General features: G+C 36.9%; 1 long non-coding RNA gene across 1 annotated transcript in view; it reads left to right on the forward strand.

Moving 5' to 3' along the window:
- The window catches only part of LOC141345190 (uncharacterized), a 172,966-nt gene extending 160,226 nt beyond the window's left edge, over positions 1-12,740 (forward strand). Inside the window, exon 3 of the long non-coding RNA XR_012356970.1 lies at positions 12,729-12,740. This is a non-coding gene — a long non-coding RNA (uncharacterized lncRNA). The remainder of the gene's footprint in view (positions 1-12,728) is intronic.
- The last annotated feature ends 8,303 nt before the right edge of the window (positions 12,741-21,043 follow it).

Consider the following 21,043-nt stretch of genomic DNA (forward strand, 5'->3'; position numbering starts at 1 on the left):
CTATTAGCTTGTGGTTGCAGAGGTAAAAATGGCAGAAAAAAAGTGCAGATGACTTTAAGCGCAGTGTCAGAGCTTTGCATTGACAGCACATGTGTGAAAGTGTTGTGCGATGAAGTCATAGCATTTTATAGATCAAAATCTTGTTTATGGAGCTGGAACTGGTGTTAGCTTGTTTTGTGTTTAGTAATTTTCCTCGGGTTCAGACATAATAGTCGTCCTTTGTCCATTTAAATTGTTGGCACACTCGTTGGACCAAAATGTGCTGGGGGACATAGTGACGGGCTGGTATCCAACTTTCAAAAGAAAGCTTGTTCATAAATCTAGAGTATATTTTCCTGGAGGTGAAACTTAGTGCAATGAAGAACCGTCACATAGATATACCCTTTGAAATTCAGGATCTCTTACCTACACACACAATCAAACAAACATGCTAATATTCATTGGCTGTGTCACAGCAGGAAAGCTAATACTGGGCTGTGTGGTTTGGCTGTGCTGCAGCGGATTAGCAACTAGCGAAAAGTGTGAAAGAGCTCCAGTCTTTCCAGTCTTATCGCTGCCTGCTATCCATCCTCAGGGATCAGGGCAGCCCAGAGCCTGGCCAAAAAGACTACTTTCACTATACTAGGAGGGAAAGAAGTTTGGAGAACAAGGATGAAAGAAGAAGGGTATCACATCTGTATTCTTCTTCCCCTCTTGAGCAATTTCACCCTCAGCCTAAGAGTCTCAGCTTTCCACAGCTTCCACTTCCTGTCTTTCCAGCATGCTGGCTGGTGGCACCGTGACTCGTGGTTGACTATAATCTCAGCTGTCATGTAATCTGAGAGGTTTACAGAGGATATTCTGTGTTCGAACACTATATAGACCAGGGCCCGTATTCACCGATTTTGAAGAAAATCTTAAAAATAACAGGCGTGTCAGTTCTAAATTTTGGACTCCTACATTTTTGATCTAAAAGTATTTTAGCGCTACAACTAGCTCCTAAATCTGTGAAACGTTAGAGGTAGTGAAGAGGACTCCTAAATCACTAAAACCAAATCACAAACTATCCTCCCTGCTAAAAAAAACACTGTACAAACCATCACAGAAATTCAGATGGTTTCCACTACAAATACTATTACAAACATTATAAACCATCAACTTTTAAACATTAAAACAAATAAAAATGTTTTTTGGGATATATTCCATTGGGATTTAGTGGTTTCCCTGCTGAAAAAAACCAGGTCAACCAGGCTGGTGTTAGAGGGCTTTTGACCACTTTTCCAGCTTGGCCAGGCTGGGAGACCAGCTAAAACCAGCTACTTCCAACTTAAACCAGCTAAGACCAGCCAACCTGCCTAGGCTGGTTTCAGCTGTTTTTTTCAGCAGGGTTTAACAAGCCATCAATAGAAGCTGACCAATTACCAGAGACCAACAGGCACAATTACAGTTACCATTAAAACCAGCCTAGGCTGGTTTAAGCTGGAAGTAGCTGGTTTTAGCTGGTGGCCAAAACCCCTCTAAAACCAGCCTGCTGACCAGCTATGACCAGCTGAAACCAGCTAGGTTGACCAGCTAAAACCAGCCAACCAGCCTAGGCTGGTTTTAGCCGGGGGGTTTTCAGCAAGGAAACCATAACAAATTTTGTGATGTTTTCAGTAGTTGCTGGCATTCTGCCTTGGAACGTAAACATTTTAAAAACACACTGCATTTATTTGCGCACCTTTTTTAATTTTTTTTGGTTTTGAAGGTTATCCCAACTTTAATTATTTGGTTATATCCTTGTTTTCATTAACAAGTTGGGCAAGAAATAACAGCTGTTCTTGCATCCAGTTTGGTTTTCATGTCTTACTATTAACCATGACAGGCTGGTTGGCTGTTTTTAGCTGGTCAACCAGGCTGGCTTTAGAGGGGTTTTGGCCACTTTCCAGCCTGGCCAGGCTGGGAGACCAGCTAAAACCAGCTACTTCCAACTTAAACCAGCTAAGACCAGCCAACCAGCCTAGGCTGGTTTTAGCTGTTTTTTAAGCAAGGTTTAACTAACCATCAGTAGAAGCTGACCAATTAACAGTAGAGACCAACAGGCACCATTGCAGTTACCATTAAAACTAGTACAATTCCCATTATAACCAGTAAATTCCCTGCTAAAAAAAAAAAAAAAAAAAAAAAAATCAGGCTGGTTGGCAGCTCTTAGCTGGTTTAAGCTGGAAGTAGCTGGTTTTAGCTGGTGGTCTGACCAGACTGGCCAGGTTGGGAAAGTGGCCAAAACCACTCTAAAACCAGCCTGCTGACCAGATATGACCAGCTAAAACCAGCCAACCAGCCTAGGCTGGTTTTAGCTGGGGTTTTTCAGCAGGGAAACCATAACAAAATTTTGTGATGTTTTCAGTAGTTGCTGGCATTCTGCATTGGAACGTAAATATTTTAGAAACACACTGCATTTATTTGCACACATTTTTTTACTTTTTTGGTTTGGAAAGTTATCCCAACTTTAATTATTTGGTTATATCCTTGTTTTCATTAACAAGTTGGGCAAGAAATAACAGCTGTTCTTGCATCTAGTTTGGTTTTCATGCCTTACTATTAACCATGATTGTTCTATTGTTAATTAAAAGGCTGTTCATTTGTATATCTGCTAATTGCACACATGTAAGAGGCTGACAATTAGCTGAACATATACTTGTTTAATTAGTGACACTTAGCCTGTATTTTAAAATCTTTATTTGAATGTGCTACAGTTTTATATTTAAACGTTTATTTGAATATGGCAGCATAATATTGCACTCCACAATATTTCTATGAATAAATCTTTAACAGAGACCCTTCCTCTATCAGCCAATCACTGTGTGCATAGTTAGTAGGCATGCTGACATCATCCATAGCAACGAGGTCAAACTCGGCCTTAGTAAAAGTTGTCTCAGTAGCTTTGTGAATAGGTTTTAAGAGAAAACTCTTAGTTAAAAACTTTTACAGCTATTTAGGATAACTCTTTAGTGGTAAGAAAAATGTTTTGTGAATACGGGCCCAGAGTTTTAGAGAAATGGTGGAGGAGCCAGAAATATTCTCTGGAGATATATATATGCTGATATCAGTGTTGTTTTCGTCAACCATGACGATGACGAAATCATTTCGTCGACGCAACTTTTTTCATGACGATAACGAGACGATGACGAGATAAAAATGGCCCGTTGACTAAAACATGACGAGACCTGTGTGAGTTTTCGTTGACGAGACGAGAATAGACAAATTTTAGTGGGTGCACGTTTAAAATGCACGACATTTCAGCTTATTGTGCATGCCAATTAAAACCTAAAAAGTATCTGCCGCTATGGCAAGCCGTTTTAGCATTAAATACTCTTTGCCATACTAGTAGGCTATGGCAAGCCGTTTTAGCATTCTATCCTTGTTTGGTTACGCTCACCACCTGGCGTGCAGCGCACAACGTGCTCAACGTGTCACATTGTTGTCACTCAGACAGACAGACGATTAACCATGATGGCGGCAGTTTGCACATTATTTCAAATATATGTCTTTTATGTCTAAAACCATTCCTTCATTATTGTAATTGTTGGTGAAAATAGTCGATCCAGAAGCTCACATTGTGTTGAACTATAGATCTGCTATTTTCACAACTTATAAGTGACACTACCCAACAGCAAAATACTTACTGACCTACATTAATTTGTTAAAAGACTACTTTTCCCCCTTTTTTTGACTAAAACTAGACTAAAACTTTTATGGCTTTTCGTCGACTAAAATTGGACTAAAACTATCACATTTAGAAGTGACTAAAATTTGACTAAAACTAATAAGCATTTTAGTCCAAAAGACTAAGACTAAATCTAAGATGGTTGTCAAAAACAACACTGGCTGATATATGAGTTTTCTTCAAGTATTGGCTTTGTGATTATTAACTCTATGAAGTCTACTCTATCAGTTTTGCATACACAAGTTTGTAAGGTCTCTAAATTATCAAAATATTGCTACACAATCTTTCACATGTCTTTTTGTTGTCTGATAGTCATTTTTTAGGGATCATACAAAATGCATATTATTTTTTATTTAGTATTGACCTGAATAAGATATTTCCCATAAAATATGTTTACATATAGTCCACAAGAGAAAATAGTTTAATTTAAAAAATGACCCTGTTCAAAAGTTTTTTTGTTTAGTGATAGTTGTTCATGAGACCCTTGTTTGTCCTGAAATGTTAAACTGACCACTGTTCTTTAGAAAAATCCTTCAAGTTCCACAAATTCTTTGGTTTTCCATCATTTTTGTGTATTTGAACCCTTTCCAACAATAACTGTATGATTTTAAGATCCATCTTTTCACACTGAGAACAACTGAGAGACTCATATGCAACTATTACAGAAGGTTCAAACGCTCACTGATGCTTCAGAAGGAAACAATGCATTAAGATCCTGGGGTGAAAACTATTGAACAAAATTAAGCTGTGTACATTTTTCTTTGTTTGCTTAAATATCTTTTTTTTTTTCATTTAGTACTGCCCTTTAGAAGCTACAGAAGATACTTACATGTTTTCCAGCAGACAAAATAAGTAATACTTACCCTGATCTTCAAATGCAAAAAGTTTTCACCCCCAGATCTCAATGCATGTTTTTTCCTTCTGAAGCATCAGTGAGCATTTGAGCCTTCTGTAATAGTTGCATATGAGCCCCTCAGTTGTCCTCAGAATGAAAAGATAGATCTCAAAAATCATACAGTTGATGTTGAAAAGGGTTCAAATACACAAAAATGCTGAAAAACCAAAGAATTTGTGTGACCTGAATGCTTTTTTTTTTGAAGCACAGCAAGCAGTTTAACTGTTCAGGACAAACAAGGGACTCATGAACTATCACTAAACAAAAAAAAAAAAACACAGCTGTGGATCATTCACCACAACACAGTATTAAGAACCAAGTGTATGTAAACTTTTGAACAGGGTCATTTTTATAAATTCAGCTATTATTTTCTCTTGTTAACTGTATGTAAATGTCTTTTATGTGAAATATCTTATTCAGGGTCAGTGCTAAATAAAAAGCACTCTCTCTTGCCTCCCCTGAGCCCATTGAGTTTTAACAGACCACCTAAAGCGTGCCATGAGTTTGGTGGGGGGTAATTGAGATATGATTAGATATATGACTGGTTATGTTCAGCTGTGGTTGATTCATGCAAGAAATCCTGCCTCTTGTGTTCGTGCGCATTCCACATTAACGAATCGGTCTGAATGAACACTATAATTGTCACATGTCTGATCTTTCCTGTGTTTTCATTTTGTTGTTAGTTCTGCCCTCTGTGACCTAGTTTCCCCATTATTCATTAGTTTATTCGTCTCCACCTGTGTTCTATTAATTGTCCAGTTAGTTCCTTTGTTTAGTCAGATACTTAAGTTCTCAGCACTAACTCATTGTTTGTTGGTTCTCGTCTGTGTTTACGTTACGTTGGATTTACTTTTGGAATTATCCTGGGGAATATTACAGGCCGTTTTGTCTCTCGCCAAGCAACTCATGACAATAATGCCATTAATTATTAAACAGCACACATACTTAGATATAACCACTTTGTTACATCAAAATAAGACGTAGAATGACATGAAAACATTTCCTGAGCTTTGATGACTGATGTTCAAAAAAATTCAAAATAGGTAAAAGTTAACTATTAAAAAGAGCAGCCGAACATAAGTTCACAAATAAATTATATTGTTTACATTCTTACTGCCTTGATTTATTATTTTGGAATAAATGTACAATGGTTTAAAACACTAACTTGATGAGATTAATGGCTATAACAAACAAAGTATTAAAATTTAGATTTTTTTTTGTTTCTTTTTCTGATAGTGTAAGTAATGTTTATTTAAGGAAATGTGAATGGGACATGAATTACATTTGGAAGAAAAAAAAAAACTTTGTCTCCTCATTTCAGAACACCACTATACTATATGATCCATACAAGTATGACTTATCAAATATAACATTCAATAAAAACACATATTCAACTTTCTATTTTAGTTTTTATTTTTAGATTTTGTTTAAATGTTTAATTCTACCATTTTATTATTATTTTTTATTATTATTATTATTTAATTTGTCAGGCTTTACATGATTAAAGAGAATATTTACTAAAATATTTTAATCTAATTTAAATTTAAAATTAGGTCTAATGTTTGACTTTCTTTTTGTCATTGAACACAAAAACAGATATTTAAAAAAATAGTTTTATCAAAAAGCTACTTGAACACTCTTCTATATTTCTCTTATTGTGTTTTACAGCAAAAGAAAGTCATAAGGGAAAGAACATTTTCATTTTGGGGATGATCTACTCCTTTAATAACTTTTCAAAAAACAGTATCTCACCATTAAAGGGATAGTTCATCCAAAAATTAAAATTTGATATTTATCTGCTTACCCCCAGGGCATCCAAGATGTAGGTGACTTTGTTTCTTCAGTAGAACACAAATGAAGATTTTTAACTCAAACCGTTGCAGTCTGTCAGTCATATAATGGCAGTCAATGGCCTCCACGCTTTGAGAGTCAAAAAACAGTCAAAGACAAAACCAAATTAAACCCTGCGGCTCGTGACGATACATTGAGGTCTTAACACACCAAACAATCAGTCTGTGCAAGAAACTAAACAGTATTTATATCTTCTTTATATCCTCAATGTATCGTCACAAGCCTTGACTCTCAAAGCAATGGGTCCCATTGACTGCCATTATATGACTGACAGACTGCAACGGTTTGAGCTAAAAAATCTTCATTTGTATTCTACTTAAGAAACAGTCACCTACATCTTTGATTAAGCAGATAAACATCAAATGTTCATTTTTGGGTGAACTATCCCTTTAAGTAAGTCTTTTTGCTCTTTCTCATCCTGCTAAATCACACGCTAGTCTGCAGAACTTCCTGTGCAGGATGTATCAGTCTCAACAGGAGGAGTCAGCAACATGTTATCACACATCCAAAACTGAAACACCTTACTGCCATCCAGTACTTATGTTAAGTGAAACTGAAGGTAACAAAAACTAGACTCTCGCTAGTAGGATAAGTTTTTCCTTCTTGAAAATGTAATCAAAGGACAGGGAGAGGGAGACTGAATAAGAAGTGAAGGCTGTTATTCCCGTTCATGCATGGCGTCCTGTAGAGGAATAGTTGGGAGATGTATAGGTGACAGGATGGCAGTTGGTTTTCATTAGGTGCTCTGCCTTTTACATTTGAAAAACTTCTCTCTGTCTCTTCTGGAATTGTTTCTGTATTTTGCTCAAACTGTGCAGGTGACAGTAGTGGCTCTCATTATAGATTTGATAAACCTGTCTTTTTCAGTTGCGTCTCTCTTCTCTTTTTTGGCTTTCAAACCTTTACACAGTCAGGCTCACTCCCCCTCGCTCTCTGGAAAGGTACAAAATTATTCCTGCCGGAGGGGTGCTTTTTTCCTCCTGTGTATTTTTTTAATATCCTCTTCAGACTTGAAGTCTCCTCCGCCTTTTTTCTTTTAAATAAACCCTGTCATCTACCCTGTGGGGGCTACTCTGGAATTCCACTTCAATATAAGATCTGTACCTATACACGCTAATGTGCGCCGAGCCTATGTGCGTTAAAATGAATTTTAGGCCCAGGGGGGGAAGTAGGGGGCTGGTGGCGGCAGGCAGGGATATGGGAACAGGGTGGGACTGGAGCTTTGTTTGTTGCCCTCTCCACATACCGATGCAAAATTGAACACCAATAAAATAAGGGCCAGATGTGCCTTCCTGGCTCGGACTTCAATTGCTGGCGACCCCGGGTGGAGCTTTGGTCATATGCCATTAGGAGGTGGACGGGCTCTCTGGGGCTTGTTATCTCTCAAACGCACTGCGCGGATGCCAGCTCCGGCCCGATAACCACATCCAGAACATCTTTTGCTCTCTTTCTCCTTTTTATATCCTTATCTGCAAAGTTAGTCACGCCATGCCATACCTACTCTGACAGATGGCCTTTATGTGTGTTGCTGGTTGATGGTGAGCGGTTAAGACAAGTCTTCACTGCGGCATGAAATTATTGACCTTTGACCACAGCTTGAACAAAATGACACTGTTCGTTACATTTATCAGGAAAGTATAGCCTTACGAGCAAACCTGTGCATGAAAGTATGGGGGAAAAATGTAAGACTGAAATTGTTGACCAATAACATATAAGAGTATACATAATAAAGAAAAGAATAATTGTGATTAAAACACATGCTTCACAACAAACCTTTGTGCTAATATTGGTTTTAGGGAATGCACATATATACATTTGAATCATTATGTTCAATCTTTAAATATTAATATTCATATTTGAATCTATTTTAAAACGTAATTTATTCCTGTGATTTCAAAACTGAATTTTTGTCACCATTACTCCAGTCACATGATCCTTCAGAAATCATTCTAATATTCTGATTTTCTGCTAAAATATATATATTATTATTATTATCATGTTGTAAACAGCTGAGTAGAATTTTTTCAGGTTTCTTTGACGAATAAAATGTTCAGAGGAACAGCATTTATCTGAATTAGAAATCTTTTATAACATTATAAATATCTTTATTATTACTTTTGATCAATTTAAAGCATTCTTGCTAAATAAAAGTATTAATTTCTATAATTTCATTCCCCCCAAAAAATGGTATAGTGTATAAAGTTACACTAATAATATTTTTATTTCAGATGATTGCTGATCTTTGGATCTTTCTGATGTTTCTTAAACAGCAAATCAGCTTATTAGAATGATTTCTTAAGGATCAAGTGACAGTAAAGACCAGAGTGAGATGCTAAAAATGTAGCTTTGATCACAAGAACAAATTACTTGTTTTATATTCAAATAGAAAGCATTTATTACAAATAGTAAAATATTACTGATTTTGCTGTATTTTGGATCATAAATGCAGGCTTGGTGAGCAGAAGAGACATTTTTAAAACATAAAAAAACTTTTGATTGGTAACATTAATATTTAATATAATATTTAATTATTAACCTCACATAAATTATTTTAAATGCTTTCATAAACACCAATAGCATTTTGAGGAGACAACCTGGACTAACCTTCTCGTGCCTAAAAATGTCAAATGATCTGATATTTTAAGGGATTTACTGATCTTGACAAGTTCATCATAAACATGATGAATAGGACAGGTTGCTTTGCATGGGTAAACAACATACTGATGTAATCACTGTTTTGTTGCCAGCTATTTTGACAATAAAGGCTGTATGTTAGTTTTGAGTTATTTTTAGAGGACACTAAATATATACTGCTATACAAAGCTGCGCATTGACTACTCTAAAATATATCAAAGTTTCATTTTTATAGTATTGTTCCTTGAGAAGATATAATAAAATGGTTGCTGAAATGTGAGGGGTGTACTCACTTTTGTGACATACTGTATATCACATATCTAGGCTGCCTGGTTGTGATTATTAAATGTCTTGCCACCATGAGTGCATCCTACATCTGTTTTGTTTCTGAATAAGAAAACAACACAAATGCTATAAAATGATCTATAATTCGTACAAAGACGCTCATTTATAAAGCCCCCTTGGCAGTGCAAATGTTTCTGCTCAGTGTATTTTTTGAGTCACTGCATGCGGGTGCATGGTGGGTGTGCCGCTGACACAAGTTAAGTGTGGTTGGTTGGGTGGGTGGGATAGGATGTCAGCAGTGTATGACTTCAGTGGCATATGCATGTGTGTGTGTGTGTGTGTGTGATCATTCAAATGGCTCTCTTTACCCCCTAACATTTCCAGACGAAGAGTGCATTGTGGGAATTCTTTAAAATAGTGACCGGCAGCGATTTGCCGAGATAAGGTATCTCCGCTTACCCTGCCAGAGTTCCCCATTAGACCTGGGGCTTTAATCAGACCTACCACAATTACACAGATTTCCCTGGCTTCGTGACTCTATATCTCTCTTCTGTGATTTTGTCCCTGCAAATTGCTGCGTGTCTGTCCGCGGACATCTGCTTAGTGTTTCTGTCTCATGCGAGTGTGCTGTTTGTAACAGGGGAAAGTGCACTTAATAATAGACAATGTAAACAGTCTGATTTACAAACAGCACAATACAGAGGCAGCAAATACATGTAGGGTAGTCAAATCTGTTTTGTTTTTCCACTTGAAGCCTTTGACGATTAATTGTGTTTGTCTAGTTGCATAAATAGCTGTCCTGTGAGCTATTAGACGTCGTTGGACTTCATTAAGACCTGACATGTTCTCATCGGACTGGAAACTTAAACTGCGCACTGCTGACCGCTGTAAGGAGCTCGCTCTTCTTTCATGTTTGTCAGTACCATTAGCAAACCATCTGATTTGGCATTATAACTAATTCATTCTGTTCTGTGCAATTTCTAATAACTGATCAGACCTCTGGAACTGATTGGAACTGATCTAATGCACAACACAAGTGTTCCCACAAACACCCACCCACAAAAATCCCTAGAGAACCACCCGCTGATTATTAAATGATGGAGAAAGACACTCTTTAGAGGTCCCCAGATGGTTCTTTGTCTAAAGTCAAGTTATTTGCTTTGCTGTTTCTAATTTAATCATCATAAAGGCTCAGCAAGTGAAATATCACCATTCATGGAAATGTGGAAGACTTCAGGCCATCGGTGTACAAACAAGATTACTACATATTAATGACGGATCTGACGGCAATTGGTTTTCATTGCATGTTGATGCAGTTATTGATAAGTCTGATAATTGTAAATACAAATTTGGTCCCACTTTACATTAGGTGGCCTTAACTACTATGTACCTACATTTAAATTAATCATTTGGTGCAATGTACTTATTGTGTACATACATGTTTTTATATTGTACTTATATATTTTTTTTAAACCTATATGTAATTACATTTCCCATCCCTTACACCGCAACCCACCCTTAAACCTACCCATACCTTAAAACTTGTCCCTAACCTTACCCATATCCCACCTTAATAGAAGCAAAAGTGTTTTGCAATGCAATATGACCACATTATGTACACTGTACTTATTTTTTAATGTACATAATAGTTAAGGCCACCTAATATAAAGTGTGACCACAAATTTTAATCGATATAAACATAATATATAAAAATAAACAGTATGGTTTTAATTAAGAACCAAAAACAGATTTTAAAGTAAATTATTGCAAGAAATACTTGATTCTGATTGGTCAATCTCTTCTTCAGTCAAATATTTGTGCATAATACTGTTTAATACTATACTGTACTGCAATTTCCTGCATAGCTGTGGATGTTTCATGTTTATAGTGTCATGCTGCAGTCTATTTCTTCTTACATAATAAAAATAATAATATATATTTTTTAAATATTAAAAAAATATTTAATGTGCATTTGAGGTCAAAAATTTACATACACCTTGCAGAATCTGCAAAATGTTAATTATCTCAAAATATTAGGGATTATACAAAATGCATTATTTTTTATTTAGTACCGACCTGAATAAGATATTTCACAATAAAAACGTTTATATATAGTCCACAGAAGAGAAAATAGTAGTTGAATTTATAAAAATGACTCTGTTCAAAAGTTTACATACACTTAATTCTTAATACTGTGTTGGTTCCTAAATGATCTACAGCTGTGTTTTTGTTTTTTGTTTTTGTTTTTTTGTTTAGTGATAGTGATAGAGTCCCTTATTTGTCCTCAACAGTTAAACCGCTTGCTGTTAGGTCCAACAAATTCTTTGGTTTTTCAGCATTATTGTGCATTTGAACCCTTTCCAACAATGACTGTATGATTTTGCTTCAAATGCTCACTGATACTACTGAAGGAAACACAACGCATTAGGAGTCTTCTAAGAAACAGGTAAGTATCTTCTGTAGCTTCTGAATGGCAGTATTAAATGAAAAAAAAATATGATATTTGTACACCTCTTCATTCTGTTCAAAAGTTTACACCCCTGGCTCTTAATGCATCGTTTTTCCATCTGAAGCATCAGTGAGCGTTTGAACCTTCTGTAAGGCCCCGAAACACCCCAAAGCAGTCTTTTTTACAATAAAAGTTATTTCTTTTTTATTTAGCTTCTCAGTTTATCTAAACCTAAGTTTTAAACAGAAATCTAAATGACTATTGTTCTGACTGCCCTGTCAAATAACTGTTTTAACTATAAAGTCAAGTTTTTTCCATGCACATCCTTTGAAAATGTATGAAATATCAGATGAAGCTTCAACTTTTTGTATCTCATCAGACGCTTTCTAGAATGGCATGCAAAAATTACAGTCAAAATAGCCATGCCATGCTGGATGAACGGGTATATGAGGAGGATGAGATGTTGTTTGTGTGTATGAGACTGTCCTGTGGTGTGTGTGAGTATGCATTGGTTCTTAAGCATGTGTGTATGTGACTGCCTGTGGGGTGAGAGTGTAGAGTTGGAATCTTCCAAGCCCCCTGCTGCCGCCGGAACATCTGCCCGCTCTGCGGAACCAATCAGAGCGCAGAGCCCAGTGCCGTGACGAATCAGGCTGCTTGGTGATCTTTTCATGGAATCCTGAGGTGGAGCTGGAACAAAGGCCGCCATCTCCCCCCACTCCCCTCTTCTTCTCCCAGTCTCTCCACACCCTTCCGGCTTTGATATCTTAGACCCCCACATGGGGAAATCACCTCCCCCTCGCTCCGTAATCCCACGGATCATGACAGAAAAATGACGGACTTAGAGTCCCCAGTCAGATGGCACATATGAAAGCTTGTCTGTTTCACTCATCCAAGACTTTCTGCAAGCCTTTGATATTGCGCTTTAGGAGGAATGCAGTACGAATGTATAGGCAGGGATGTGTTTTGTGCTTTTGTTATTCATATATGGAGATTTGACCTTTTAGCATTACAAATATAGCATGTTTGGGAGTAACTAACAGTAACTGCATCTTTTAGTAAGAAGTTCAGTCAACTTCCTTCCAATGCTTTTGTCTGCTTCAGTAATTTAATATCTTCAAATGATATACAGTACACATTTCTTAATATGACAATGTGTGATAAAATGTGTCTTTCCCATGTTAATTAGAATTTTTGTCTTAACCTAGCCTGGCTAACGCGTCATGATTCGTGGTCTGGGAACCACATGTTCATTTTCTCGTATTTGAGGCATGGTTTACGAATGCCCAGAGCCGTTTATTGGGCGCTACGAATGTCTATCAAATGCGCCTGTGCGTAGCTCATAGCCAATTGTTTCAATTATACCGGACGACGTACGTAGAGCGACAGAAATTCGACAAGGAAGAAGACGAAGAGTTTTGACTGAGGACAAAGTTATGCTTCATAAATTATTTATCAACCGTAATTCAACGCTGACTTTTTAGCATGCATTTGACCGAATTTTTGCTTTTGTCTTTATTTCCGATTACATAAGTCTCTTATACTTATACTTTTATAATGGCTAATATTGTTCATTAAAACTGACATTTAACAAAAAAGGCAGAGTTGTGCTTGTCATGTTTCATTTTATTATACATAGAGTAAAGATGTATTATACACAGTGCACATATAGCTTAAATCACATATTAATATGTTTTATTAGTTTTAAAATGAGTACGAAAAGACAGTTGTGGTTTATATTTTGAAGAAAACAAAGAGGCAGTGGTGTTTGATTTCACTTCCTTTTATTGTAATTATTGTTTTGTAACGCGTTGCATGAACCACATTTTTGTCGCTATTAATATGTTTAACGTTAAATGAAACGGAAAAGAGGCAATGCTGTTTGATATAAAATATTTCGTTGCACTGTAATGTTATACATTCCCTGAACTACGTTTTTGCAGCTATTAATGTGTTTAAATGAAAACGAAAAGAGGCAGAGGTAGCTGATATCATATTATTGTAAATACATACAGTGAAGCAGTGAAGATAACCGGAGTAGAAAAGGCGAGCTGACTGACGTTATCAAGTACACTGCTGTTCCATTTGCAGAATTACAGGACTTGCATCCTCACGTCCTCGGGAGTTCGTACTCCCAAGTCAATCTTCCAAGTCCGAACTACGAAGGACGCAAGTCCGAACTTTGCATACTTGGTATTGAGAAACGGCCTTGTGTAACTATCTAAGGCTGCATGCATCGAAAGTAGAGATGCACCGATTGCAATTTTCTTGGCCGATTCCGATTCCGATTTTTCAGTAAGTGTGACCTGCCGATTCCGATTTTTGCCGATTCCGATTTTATTTTTTTTAAGAACTGTAATGAAAGCATAGGCCTATACAGAAATATTTTCTTTAATTAAATTTATTTTATAATAAAATACATTTTTAAACATTATAGGATCTTCTCACAACAAAATAACTTTAACAACAAAATAAAGTGCTTTGTGCCTTCGAAAAAGGTATAAAATTAGTTCCTGTAACTAACATAGTATAGTTATACTAACGAAAATCTTTTATAATAAAAGAAATGTATAAACATTACAGAATCTTCTCATATTAAAATAACTTTAACAAAATAAAGTGCTCTGAGCCTTGAAAACATTAGAAATAAAATATAAGTAACAAAGCAGGCATACAAAAATCTACTTTTCTTCAATGAATTTTATATGGATTTTTTTTAAACATTAATTACAGGATCATCTCACAACAATAACTTTAATAACAAAAAGTGCACTGTGTCTTCAAACAGGTAGAAATAACAATTCTAGTACTAAATGCTATTACTTGAGCATTAATGGCAAATTTTCCTTGATAAAGAGAAGCATTTCTGCCTTGTCACCAGTTAATCCAGCGGTAACGTTACTACACTTCGTAACATTCATTCACATATTTGCGCTACGCCACCGCACACAGCGTCTTCACACACAGATGATATTTACTAGAGAGGTGTAACATAAATGCATCTGTAAATAAATACAAATTAAATTCACGTCGCGCACGCTTTAATTACCTTCAAATGGAACATATATGCTTGCTTCAAACTATTAGTGTGTGAAGACGCTGTATGCGGTGGCGCAGCGCAAATATGTGAATGAATGAAAGTGTAGTAAACGTCAACGGATTTCCCCTGCTCAGGGAGTAGGGAGCAATGAACACTGGGCAGGGACCATGTCAATCAGAACACAGTTCATTCACGGAGCATACTTCTAACGAGCGGGTTAACTAACAGAGACATGCAAAATATGCAGAGCGGGGGCACGATCTACCACATGTCCAGCCAAGCTAAACAAGCGCGTGGTTCGTGGTTGTTCCCTCACGTTGTATTTTGGCCTTATAAATGTTACAAACTGCGATCTTTGTGTCATCCAAAAGACATGTTTACACGCGACTGTGAGTGTGCGCGCGTGGCTGTGACGTAATTGCATGCGCCGCTGGCAATAAAGGGATCGGCTAGGAATCGGAAAGAGGAGAAATTGACCGGCCGGTCACCGATCCGGGCCGATCATACGAAAATCGGCCGATTCCGATCACTAGCCGATCAATCGGTGCATCTCTAATCGAAAGATAACTTTGCGTCTGCTGCCATGCTGGATCCATAGTTATAAACAAACTGCTTCGGTGAGTCGCATAGAAGGTGTCATCGTCTTGCTGCTCCCTCCTCGTTCTGTGATTGGTTCCCTATCTGAGGTGAAAATTTGGTCCATGGTTTCCAGGCTGCCTAGCAGCGTGAATAAAATCGCACTGCGCACAAGGCAGCATGGGGAAACCCAGGTTAGTCTTAACCAGCCAGGACTCAACCAGGTTTTTATTTCTGCAACTTTCCGACTGGAAACAAAGACTCACTAAAGATTTGATTCACTAAAAAGGACAAATTAGTCTGAGACCGCAATCCCATAAATGCTCCAATCGGAGTGTAAAGTTCTGTTGATGATCTACAATGCACAAAATAAAGAACACATGAGTTAGCTCATTGGTGGCAGAAACACACTGGTAACAAGTGGAAGTAAATGAGTAAAATCCATGGAATAAGAGAATTTTTTTTTCCTTTTGATGTCAAAATAGGAAAGCAAATCATTTTTACAGAATAATGTCATCAAAGACGCCATTTGAAGCTAAATGCAGACATTTAAACGGGCATACTATGGATGAAAACTGCTATGATTACTCTACTTTTAAAGCATAAATTTACATAATGCTCACATAAGCTTTTAATAGGGGGTGCATTATATAAACCCTACAGTTACCGCATGAAACATTATTTAAACCTATTACTATTAACATTTTTACAATGCATTTATTTATTTTCTTTCACAATTCAGACTTTTTTTTTTCTCACAAATGCAAGTTTATAACACCTAATTGAGACTTTATATCTCGATTTAACTCAAAATTAGTGAGTTTTCTGCCACCAGATAAATAAAACGTCATCCCTGTTTCGGATCTGTAAGATTATCCCACTATCTAATGTCAATTTCATTGAATAACAGTGCTTGCTGGGTGACAAGCTCTTGTAATAAGCAGAGAACATTTTAAAAATGACATCTAATCAATATAATCTATAATCTTTTTAAAATCTTACTATTCTGTACCATATCCGTGTAATTCTGTTTCTGCAACCAGGAATGCATCCCCAATGTTTACAAACCTATAATTGGTCTATAATGTAACAATATATGTAGTATGAACATACTACATCCATTGTGTTGCTACTGTCACATGACCTGTAATGCATGGTCAAATGGCTCTACACAATACCAGCCGAGGAATAAGGGTCTTGTCTAGTGAAACGATCAGTCATTTTCTAAATAAATGAAAAATTATATACTTTTTAACCATAATATGTCTTGTACATGTGCATGTGCATCTTCACACATTATGTAATCACGTTGGAAAGGTCATACGTGGTTAGGTCTTCGTAGGTGCACTCCATTTCAAAATGGTAGAGTATGGTGAAAATTTTCATCTAATTTCCTCCTCGTCTGACATCACTGTTTTACCTTTTATTTTGGTAAATGATGTTTGACTTTCTTTGCACGTTCGCTTTGTAAACACTGGGTCAGCACTTCTGCCTACGTCACGCACCAAGGTGACCTTTCCAACATGGTTATGTAATGTGTGAGGTCGAGCTAGTGCAAAATGAGCATTTGTGGTTAGGAAGTATATCAGTTTTTGTGTTTTTAAAAAAAATAACCAATCATTTTGCTAGATAAGATCCTTATTCTCTGGCTGGGATCATGTAGAGCTCTCTGAAGCTGCAATTTGGACCTTCAACCCATATTGAAGTCCACTATATAGAGAAAAATCCTGGGATGTTTTCCTCAAAAACCTTAATTTCTTTTCAACTGAAGAAAGAAAGACATGAACATCTTGGATGACATGGGGGTCAGTAAATTTTCAGGAAATTCTGATTCTGGATTGAACTAATCCTTTATATAATGGTGTTATATGGCAGTTTTTGTCTAAATGGTTCCTTAAAGAACCTTTAACATCTGAAGAACCTTTCCGTTCTTTGTGGAACCAAAAATGTTTCTTCTATGGCATCGCTTGAACCTTTTAAAGCACCTTTATTTTTAAGAGTGCTGTTTCAGATCTGTAAGACTATCCCACTATCTAACGTCAATTTTGATGAATAACAGTGATTATCGCTGGCTGACAAGTTCTTGTAATAAGTGGAAAACATTCTGAAAATGACATCAATATAATCAATATAATCTATAATCTTTTTTAAATCTAACAATTTTGTACCATATCTGTGTAATTCCCTAGCCGTAAAGGCTATCTTTTGCGGGTTTTCTGCAACCATGAAGCGTGCGCGCACATCCCGAATGTATACAAACCTATAAATGGTCTATAAGTCCTGATCTTTTGGTGAATGATTTTTAACACCAAAAGAGCATTTGCGCTGACACAAGTTGTTAGTAAATCTGACCCTATATGTATCTCTGGTACTGATTATGTGCTTTGTACAGTCTTAAAACTGTTTGGTTTTGATTTGAATATCATGGTGGGTTTGTAGCTCTGTCATGTCTGACGTGGATAACAAAAATATTTGGTTAAATATTATTTTTCATAACTTTTAATATTTTAGTATATCTACAACCTTTTTTTCTGTCTTATAAAATATCCCGTTCCTACTTTGGTGTGAGATACAGCTGCAAACGATTCAATGCATGAGCGAACTGTCCGAATAAATCAAACTGAATCACAAAAAAAAAAAAAAAAACTCATTAGACTGATTAAATCAAAAGAGTGATTCATTCAGAAATCTTCCATCAGCTGTTGTGATTCTAAAAAGCTAATAGAAAAAACACGACTTGATTGGTAAAACACATTGCTCGATTGCCCTCAGATCAATATACAGTAATCTTTGTTGGCATATAAGGATGTATCAAGAATTTTTTTGTGTTAGCAGCTTGTGTTGTGGTCGACTGCTTTTTGTGAAGGGCTACTTGACTGTAATTGAACTGCTTTATGCGTAAGGGTGGGTAATTATGAGTAACGTGGCAAGCTACGGTTTCAAAGTAGCTTCCTCAACACTGGATTACAGCTCATACATCATCTCCCACAAAACCATCATCTCATCGTCCTACCTGAGCCCAAGAGTGACGACGACTGAGATTAACCACAAGAGTCTTCCCTCGGGGAAAGGTGAATTTGATAGCTCAATAGTTAATAGATAAAGACACAGAGGGGATACACACAGCACAGACATGAAAGAGAGTCACGTTTCATCCCAAATGTGAGAGAAAGACCAAGACAAAGAAAGAGAGAGAGGGAAGGGGAGACTCGATGAAAAAGACTTTATAATCTGACCGTGCAAAAAAACTGAATGAAAATGGCATGTGCCCTATAGAAGACATCGGTTACTCCACAGCCAAATAAAAACAGACCGAATAAAGAAGCGTCTCCGGAGTGGTGCGGGCAGACAGGCGACAGGCCGTAGACACTCTCTCCTCAGGCCCGTCCACGCTACTGAGCTAATGACATGCTTCTCCACCGACATCTGAGGAGCTGGCAGCCGGGCAAAGAGGGAGAAGTTGGACTGTAGAAGAGAAATCCTCAAGGTAATTATGAGATGGTGTAATGGGGGGGGTGGAGATTTGAGGCAGAGGACACAACTGAGAACATGGCACCATTCCCAGGAACTCAGTGGACGCCTGTGGTGGGCTGTGAGCTTCTTCTACTGTAACATGTTAAAGATAGTCTGCTTGACTTGGGAGCCATGTTTTGAACAGAAGTTTAGAACTTTAATTATAAATTTAGTTCATTCTTTTCCTTTCTTTCATTCTCACTCAGGTACACTCTTAAAAATCAAGGTGCTTCACGATGCCATAGAACAGTGTTTCTCAACTCCAGTCCTCGGGACCCACTGCTCTGCACATTTTGTATGTTTCTGAGTCTGACACACTCAGTTCAGTTCATGAATCTTTCTACTAATGAGCTGATGATCAAAATCAGGTGCCTTAAATGAGGAAGACATACAAAATGTGCAGAGCAGTGGGTCCCGAGGACTGGAGTTGAGAAACACTGTTTTAAAGCACCTTTATTTTTAAGAGTGTAAGGAGGTAATGGAACTGCCTAGAAAAGTTTCCATTTGAACACACAGTCCCACTTTTTTATAATAGGTGGTCTTAACTAGCATGTACTTGCATTTAAGTTAATCATGTGATAAAATTATGTGATACAGGATTTTGCATTTGGTTCCATCTATAAATTAATATATGAATATTAATATATGTAACCCTGGACCACAAAACCAGTCTTAAGTAGCATGGGTATATTTGCTGTATGAGTCAGAATTATCGATTAGATTTTTCTTTTATGATAAAAATCAATTAATTTGGAGTGGATCAGAACCGTTCATCAAAATTGTCCTAAAACCAAAACAATACGCGTTCTTGTTTTAGGACAACTTTTTTGATCCACTTCAAATGTTGACTACTATAGATCATGTTCCATGAAGATATCTTGTACATTTCTTACCGTAAATATATCAAAATGTATATCAACATTAAAGGCGATTTTCTCAATATTTTGTTTTTTTTTTGCACCCTCAGATTCCAGATTTTCAAATAGTTGTATCTCGCCCAAATATTGTCCTATTCTTTTTGTATTTATTCAGCTTTCAGTTGATTTCATGATTTGATTTTTGACTCTTTATGACTGGTTTTGTGGTCCAAGGTCACATATGTATTAATTAATAGAATAAAATATTCATAATTAAGCTCCAAGCCAGCATATTAGAATGATTTCTAAAGGATCATGTGACAGTGAAGATGAGAGTAATGATGCATGAACATAGAAAACGTTTATTTTAAACTGTAATAATATTTCCCAATATTACTATTTTACTGTATTTTTGATCAAATGAATGCATCCCTTGTGCATATAGGAAACTTTTTAAAACGATAAAGAAAATTCTTAATTATTCCAACCTCATGATTTATCATATATGCATCTGAACTTGGCAGTCCGTGATGACTTGTGGTAGAGAAAATAATAACTCAGAGATAATATCTCCTCTTGTTGTAATTTTTGATTAACTTTGAATACAATTATCCAGCACACAAACATTTTCGTGGTGGTTGGTGAATCTGATCTGGCACGTGCCTCTCGTTTTAATGGGCATGACTCCTCTGCCTAAAGCCATGCGCACAAGGACATTTGCTCACAAACACACTTGAATTAGTTGTCGAACTTCATCATAACAGCATTAAAGGGGGCCATTTTGAAACAGATGAGGTAATGTGTTGCTCTGACATAATGAGAGTCTCGATTTTACAGCAGCCTCATTCATACAAGCAGCGGACAAAACTGCTCTTTGTCTCCAATGTAGACACACACACACACACCCACTAATTTCATTTCTCTTACGTCGATACTAATCACGCTAATGCCTGATGCTAGATTTAGCCAGTGAGGTAAAGCTATGCTAATGGCTGTAATAGTTGTTCCCTGAGGCCACTGCCTTGAGCTGTATGTTCAACGTTCTGCTGATTTGATCTCTCTGATTAGCCTGTCAGTATGGAATCGGCTCAAATACGTCTTGAGGGCATTTGGTTGATGGCAGTGGAAAAGCGGCCATCACCGAATGGCACGTTCACTCTGCTGTCAGACCCAGCTGCGGCCTGGGTAAACAGGTGCCTAATGGGGCCCGATCTGAACTAGCATACTCATCATTAGCGCTCAGCTCCGCTCATTAGCC

The sequence above is a fragment of the Garra rufa genome, chromosome 11 (genome assembly GCF_049309525.1).
Source record: "Garra rufa chromosome 11, GarRuf1.0, whole genome shotgun sequence".
NCBI classification, from domain to species: domain Eukaryota; kingdom Metazoa; phylum Chordata; class Actinopteri; order Cypriniformes; family Cyprinidae; genus Garra; species Garra rufa.